The sequence below is a fragment of the Triticum aestivum genome, chromosome 7D (assembly GCF_018294505.1).
Source record: "Triticum aestivum cultivar Chinese Spring chromosome 7D, IWGSC CS RefSeq v2.1, whole genome shotgun sequence".
NCBI classification, from domain to species: Eukaryota; Viridiplantae; Streptophyta; class Magnoliopsida; order Poales; family Poaceae; genus Triticum; species Triticum aestivum.
Window position 1 is genome coordinate 29,873,024 of NC_057814.1, and position 7,576 is coordinate 29,880,599.

Sequence of the window (7,576 nt, forward strand, 5' to 3'; positions counted from 1 at the left end):
CTCTCCACATCCTGATATCGTCGGCATGCATGGTGTTTTAAAAGCGTCTGCATGTCCCTAGAGTGAAGCAGTTACTCTGTAAAAAAAGGCCGCCGTGTTCAAGGTTCATGTGCATACAAGTGAGCAAGGATGCTTTCAAATTTTCGCGAGAACCTTGATCAACATAAAGACGTAGAGCAGAAAACTTAATTCTTTTGTACTTCCTGATTGGCAGGCCATTAAGTCCTTCCAAACCAGCAGGCCAGTGGTCAAATTTCTGCTGTTGTTGCTTCTGTCCCACCTTTCCATTGTTCGTCTTGAAATGGAACGAGAGAATTAAACGCATTAACGTGTGCGTGAAAGGCGGCGCCTCGCACTGTCCACGTCGGCATGAGGTACTGTTTCATCGTTGAAATATGTTTGCCTCGTTGGTCCACTTGTCTGCTGGGGATTAGGCTACGTAAGAGAAAGAAAGAGGAAACTTTCTGTTCCCAGATACATCGCCCCCTCCGCTCCCTTTCCTCCTCGTACACGCAAGCCGCCCCCTCTCTACCACACCACCTCTCGGCCGCCGCTGCCTCTCCCATCCCAGACTCTTCTCCTCTGCCGTGCCACAGGCCCCTTTCTCCCTCGTCGATCTGCGGCGGGTACGGGGACGCCCAAGGACGGAGAGATCCCGGTGGTGGTTGGGCGCCGTTGACCTCATGCATGGAGGCAAGGCAGAGGGTGGCTGCGGCGGTGCCGGTCACCGTGGCGGCAGGCGGCAGTTCGAGGGGCAGGGAGGTCGGGGATGGATGGATCCGGCAGCCCCCGTCCGGAACCGAGGCGGTGGGCGCTCGGGGTCGCCGACGGTGGCCTCACGGGTGAGCTAGCCTCGTTGACAAACTGGATCGCATCTCCTTCCTTTCTTGATGCTCTCGTCCACAAAGAAACGGCGACTAAAGTCGGTGTGTCGGCCAGCAGGCGGACGGAGAGGATCGCGTCGGGGTCGGTGAAGCCGTTCATGATGCACTTGCGAGCGGCCGAGAAGCAGTTCGCCATCCGGCTGTAGCTGGACCGGCGTGTCGCGTGGTTCAGCAAGGGCACCCTCGATAGGTTTGTTCATATGGCTTGTGCGGCGGTGCTCGGTTCGGTCGATTCTGATGTTGGATTTTTTTACTTACTATTGCATTCAACTGTTTGATGGTTTCCATACTCATGTGCCCATGTTTGATTCACAGATGAAATGGATAGGTCAGTTGATTACGACTTCAAAGCTTCAACCATCTTGGAGAATTTGGTTTAAGTGTCTAGAGTTGTCATGTTTATTTTGTTATACATATATGGTTTCAGTCAATTTGAGTTGACTCACATCAGGCACAGGTTGGTTCATTCACTTCCTTCATTTGATTCATGTATATGTACAGGGCGAAGTGTTAGTTTTCTTTAATTCAGCCCTAGAACCTGAGATAATAATGCATGTGAAGAGGTCTGCTCTAGAAAAATAGATAGAGCTCTTCAGTGGCATATATATTGGGTGATACTACTCAAGAAGCTGGTTCCTTTGTGCATGAAGGTTCACGCGCTTTATGAAAACATGCTCATGTATCAAGCAGATCGTTCATCATCTTATGTACGTTAACATTGGATAATCAAAAATAATATTAAAGCAATTATAGGATTTGTATCATGTTGTTTTTTCTCAAACCGGACATATTTGATGATATTCAACCTAGCTCAAAATATGTCGTATACATTTGAATTCAAAGAGCAACTGCAGTCAAACCTTCTGCAGAGGATCTTGCCGCCGGCCACGCGGTCGACAAAGCCCGGTGCCAGTCACGGGAAGTCCTCCTTGCCTGCCTCGCCCAGGTGATTCTTCTAGGGTTCTTATTTCTTGGTTTCGCCCGCTATGCCCAAGCTCATTCGTAAATATCTCCTCTCCTATTCTCTGGTTTTAATATCAGTTGTTGGTCTGGACAATTTTGTCATGAACCCTCTCACTAGGCATCTCAAGCATTCCTGCTGGATTACATGGAGCAGACCAGGCAGCAGATCAGGCAGATTGGAATTGAAGAGGGTGTTTACTCGATTATTACTTGCATGTGGACTAGGTAGAAGACCCTCTGCAATTCGAAATTTTGAGGGAACTGCTAATCATAATGATCCAATTGAAAATTCCACCTATATCTTGTAGGTAATTATATCAAAAAAATTCAATTCCTCCATGTGCGTAGCATATGATAGATAGACATGAACTTATCCCCGCAGCTTATTGTTTTGATTCTCTCTTCCTTTAGTGCATGAATAAAATTAGGAAGCTATTTGCTGTTTAAAGCTTAAGAGGTTGCAGCCCTTTTGAACACTATTTGTTAGTTTTATTCACTACAAAGATTGTGTACAGGCTGCTAGCCACCGCTGCCTCCTCTGCCCCTCATGCATCAACATCACCAACAACATCAAGCCGCTGCTGTTGCTGCACCCGGCGACGACGCAGCCGCCATCTACCACCACCTCGTGAGTACCACTACCGCCTCCTCCTCCCCCTCCCCATTTTTCTTTCCTGTTATGTTTTGGTCTACATGCATGCCACTGCACCAATTAGGATTAGATCAACTGGGTCTTGTATCTCTTTCTGTTCCATCCAAATACTAGATTAATATTTTTTAACACAACAGTTTTTTTCTGTCTGATTCTACTTCTTGGCTGCAATTCAGTTTGGGGATCAATTGGTTAAAAGGTGTTCGCTCAAATTGCTTGCTGTACCATGGCCACCGCCACCAATTCTTCTTCTCTTCTCCGTCCGTCAAGACAAATTATAATGTCGCTTTTCTTGAGCACATCATTCCTCTCTTCCCAGATGTGTCAGATTGTGATGTTCATGACTGTAGCGTGAAGCTAAGCACGAGAGAGATAGTCAAGCAGCCGTGTGCAACCTCATTGTCTCGACTCTGCACAAGAATACATCCTTTCCTCATCATTTCTTCCATTCAATGCAGTTAACTTGTTCTGCAGCAAACGAATGCTCTTATACAGAGTACTTTAGAATTAGAGAATCAGTTTAAGCAAAAGCATCTCATCACCATTCGCTGCCCACTGTCTTGACTTATCTTCTATAGATACTAGAATATCTAGCGGGCAAAACGACGAGGGCTAGCTGTACCAAAATTCAGATAGTGGGCGCAGACGCCAGGCGATATTCCTAAAAAGACATCATATAAATCTTACGGGTGAGACCATCTTGTTTTTATTGTTGTACATAGAGACCATCCATTATGTACTAGTAGAAAAAAATTCAATTTTTTTGATATTTTTCTAACAGAGCCTACGAAAAGGCCGCACTCGTTCTGCTAGCTCTCAAGGACTAGAATATCTAGTGTCGGATTAGAATATCTAGCGGGCAAAACCGAAATTCAGATAGTGGGCGCCAGGTGCCAATCAGGTATGGTAGGAGTAGTTTGAAAGTCTAGCCTAAGGACGTACGCAGCTCCAGCTGGCGGCTCAGCCTTTTGTGCAGGTGCAGCTCCACACCATGGCCGTTAATGTAGCCAATTGTTGTCTATCATGGGAATCGGCCAGCCCTCTTTCCTCCACGTCCTTGCCAGACCAAACAAGGACGGCGCGTCGCCTCCGTTTGCACCCACCTACGTACGCACGTCCGTCCACCGGGGATCAACTTGCACGGCATCCCTCTCCTTCTCTTCAAATACGCGCTGCCCGGGGCGAGGAGAATCAGGCCAAGCACCTGCACCACGCAAGCTAGTTGCCTCCTCTCCTGCCTACAGGTGCAGGAAGAAAGAGCGCGCAGCCGTCGCACGTCTTCAAAGATGTTGTGCACTGGCGCGAGGCGGTCGTGCTGTGCGCTGTGTGGCGCGGGGGCAGACGTGCACTGCCATGCCGACGCAGCGTTCTTCTGCGCATCGTGCCACGCCCAGGCAAACTGCACCAGCTCCCTCGCGTCCCGCCACCGCCTCATGCAGGTCCCACCGCCCAACCACGTCCACGTGGAGGTTTCGGCCAGGGCGATGGACGTGGACCCCTGGGTAGCGCGCCTACGTGCTGCCGCAGCCGGCCGCACGCGTATCCCGCCGCCCAGCGACGTACGCGCGGAGGTTACGGCCAGGGCGATGGGCCCCGACACCTGGGCTGCGCACCTACGTGCCGCCGCAGCCGGCCGCACGGGTGTCCTGCCGCCCAGCAACGTCCGCGGCCGCTGCGGGGCCGTGCTGCAGCTTTTGGCTAGGCGGATAGGCCTGGACGCGGGGGATGCGCGCCTGCGTGCCGCCGCAGCCTTCCGCACGCTCCGGGTCGAGTTCGCCGCCGCGCCGCGCATGCCACTGCGCGTCGCGATGGCTGCCGCGCTGTGGAGGGAGGTGGCGGGTCACGGCGTCGTCCACGAGCTCAGCTACGCGCTCCAGCGGCTGGCAGCTTGGGCACACGTGCCGGCGAGTTTCGTTGTGGCGGTGGCGGCGGCCATCGGGCGCGCTCGCCAAGTAAGGACGGCTGCAGAGGACGCTGAGGAGGACTCGGTCGACTGCACGATCGTGAGCCCGCGCAGGATACAACAGGAGCTTTGCTTATTTGTTTAGTATCTCTATATACTACTGGTCTACTGCTACGCCAGTGCGTTGCAACATGGAAAAATTGACGCATTGCTATGAAAACAAGGGCAAGTTTCGCCATCGACCAAAACGCCCAACAGGACGGCACAAGCTCCGGAATCAATGTAATAGTTTCCGTCCATAGATTTAGTTGACTTACTCAACCACCCTAAGGGAACTTTTAATAAAATTATATTGTAGTTTTTCATATTATTTGAATTAAGCCTAAATCTAGGGTGCAAATGTTTCCCTGATCTACGGGGTGATCCCGTTAAACACGGTCCGATTGGTTTTGAGCATTGATGCTTCCTTGCGTACGACATTAGCAGGCAACAATGACAGTAGTTGATTTATGATCCACATCAACTAGTCCCAGCATGAATAAGAATTATGTGCTTCCGTCATGACCATCCTTGCAAGACAGCCAAGAAATGTATGCACTATTTGGTTTGCAGGTTTTCTAGTTTCATTTCGACCTCCTAATGATGCACTAATTGGCCGTGCTTAATGCAAGACATGCATGGTCGGAGAGGAGTAATGCTACATCTACGTAATGATTATTACGTGATTAACATAATCTGCAACTTGGAGAGTTTTGACTGGAGATTAGGGGAGGCCGGGGCCCACCCCCCCTTAAAATCAGGGGGAGAGACCGTTAGTTAGCTAGTTTACGTAAAATTCTTCATAGACGTACGTAGGTGTAGCAATGATGAACAGAAGAAAAGGGAATTCATCCGGTTAACTATCAAGTTGTTAACCTAAATCAACGATAATTGTTTTTCCTAAACCTAGGACATCTTTCTCATGGACTTTGAACAATCTCCTCAGAAAGTTCGAATAATTTATCGTAAACCTGAAATAATTATTTTTCTTGAATCTGAAACATCACTCTTTCTAAAAAAGATTTTATTCTAACAACAGTGGAGGTACCACGTCAATGTAGTACCAAGCTAATTTGGCAGCAATTTTTCATAGGCCTACTTGGGTATCTCACAATCATCGGCTTCCAGTGGTGCTCCCTCACACAGACACACGCGACCATTCGCCTGCCAACATGTGCTATCACTACCCATGATAATGACATTGATTTGGTATTGCCAATGTTGATATTTTTCTATCCAGTTGGTCAAACTATAAAATGTTTAATTTAAGACAAATCTAATCTATAGAATAAAAGGAAGTGGAGGGAGTATTATCTTATTTGCGGTGATGCAGATTGACCCTTTATGCTTTTACGGACTACCAATATCCTAAATATATGCTCTGATCCAAGAAATAATCAAAATCACAAAAGCAATGATGAACAGACTATACTCATGAAAAAGAAAATATCAAGACAGATACTTGATCAGTTATTTCTTTGCTTCCTCCACTGGATTTTTCTGAAGGACTTAGTCATGACCCTATTTGTCTGAGAAATCTACTCCCAACCTTAATTAGAGTTCTGCTTATGGGGTCACGATGCCCACACAAATAGAGTTTGTGTGTATGATTGGAGTTGAGTGTATGGGGTCATAAAGCTACACAAATGGAGTTGTGTGTATGGAGTATGAACGTATGTATGGTTCGTCCCCACTCCTTTATATGCACCAGATGACCCGTTGCGCCGATGGCGCAAAGGACGAGAACAAGCCAAGTAATGAAACGGTGAACATAAAAATATTCCGACATAGATTGAAACATATGGAAACAAATACCTACCGTGGTAGATAGATACTTAGTGATGATACATAGTGTTCTAAGATTAATGTTCGCTACTTTTATTGATATATTTGGACCATCTCTAAAACCGTCTCTAAACATTATATTGTTTATGATAAGGAAACGAACTTCTCAAAGCACTCATTCCGAAATTATGTCTATACCGAGGTAGCATTTCTAAATTACCCATGTTAATTCAAGCTAGCACCCTAGTACTGAAAATGATAACATTAGTTAAGCACAAAGGGATTTTTTTGTGCCTCCAGATTGACAGGCAGTGCCTTTCAAATAAACTATTTGAATGGGAGGATGCATCTGGTTTGACCGTCAGCAATTCGGAGCAGCCACAGGGGTGGAACGGCTATGCTTGGTTGATTTGCGTTTTTTTGTGGCGACCTGCAAGGGCTAGATGGTTATGTTTAAGAACTTGCTTAAAGATCAGTATAAACAAGTGCTCTAAAAGAACCTGGGTCGTGTATTTACCCGCACCATCACTTAAAGTCACTACCAGAAACAACAATATTTCTTTGGGTCGGAAACCGACGGAAAAGAGTCGAACCCGACAGGAAACCCTCCTCGTTCTCCTACTCTCCGGCGGCTCCCTACGTTCTCCCCTCCTCTCCTAGCCGATGTGCACGGGAAGATGAGGACCAATTTTTTTACCTTTTTTAGGCCAGTTGAGGAACTGTTTTTTAGATCAAGTGAGGAAGTGTTCTTTTAGACACAAATGAGGAACCGGTGAGGCAGACTGTGTTGCATAGCAGCCGACCATGCCCATCGCAGCGACTAGTTTTCGCCCTAAGCGCGTCGTCCGAGATCTCTCGCGTCGAGGTCTACAGTAACGGGCCGGCCCGCAATAAAAGAAGATAAAGGAGAGGAAAAGAGGTCGCCCGCGGGGTTCATTCCCAAGATCTCTTCGCTGCCTGGTTACGCTGCTACCACGAAGCCATCACCCGGTACATGTCAGGATTAGAGGACGGCAACTAGATGAAGTAGAAAAACCGGAGATCCGGTACCTTTTTAGGTTTTGATTTTGTGTTTCCTGGTTTTCACCGATTTTTCTTTGTTTCTATCTCCATTTCACCGTTTTCCCCTCATGGGCGTGTTTGGTTGCCCGCATTAGGGCCAACCAGGCCGAGTTGGGCCACTAAATGTGTGTTTGGTTGCATACGGGTTAGGCTGGCTCGCGTGGGCACGAAGCTTAAAGCAACCTAGAGCCTGGCTCACTGGAAACCCTCGAAATTGCAGTTTCTAGCGAGTCCGGCTCAGTGCGGCGCAAGGTCGCACGAGCGGGAGCAACCTGAAAACGGTGTGTG

At 48.0% G+C, this 7,576-nt stretch overlaps 1 long non-coding RNA gene across 1 annotated transcript; it reads left to right on the forward strand.

Annotated features, from left to right (window-relative positions):
• The first annotated feature begins 523 nt into the window (after positions 1 to 523).
• LOC123170235 (uncharacterized) lies at positions 524 to 3,161 on the forward strand. The gene is made up of 6 exons (XR_006485110.1): positions 524 to 842; positions 943 to 1,074; positions 1,200 to 1,830; positions 1,966 to 2,072; positions 2,363 to 2,475; positions 2,676 to 3,161. It is a non-coding gene; the product is annotated as an uncharacterized lncRNA (long non-coding RNA).
• The last annotated feature ends 4,415 nt before the right edge of the window (positions 3,162 to 7,576 follow it).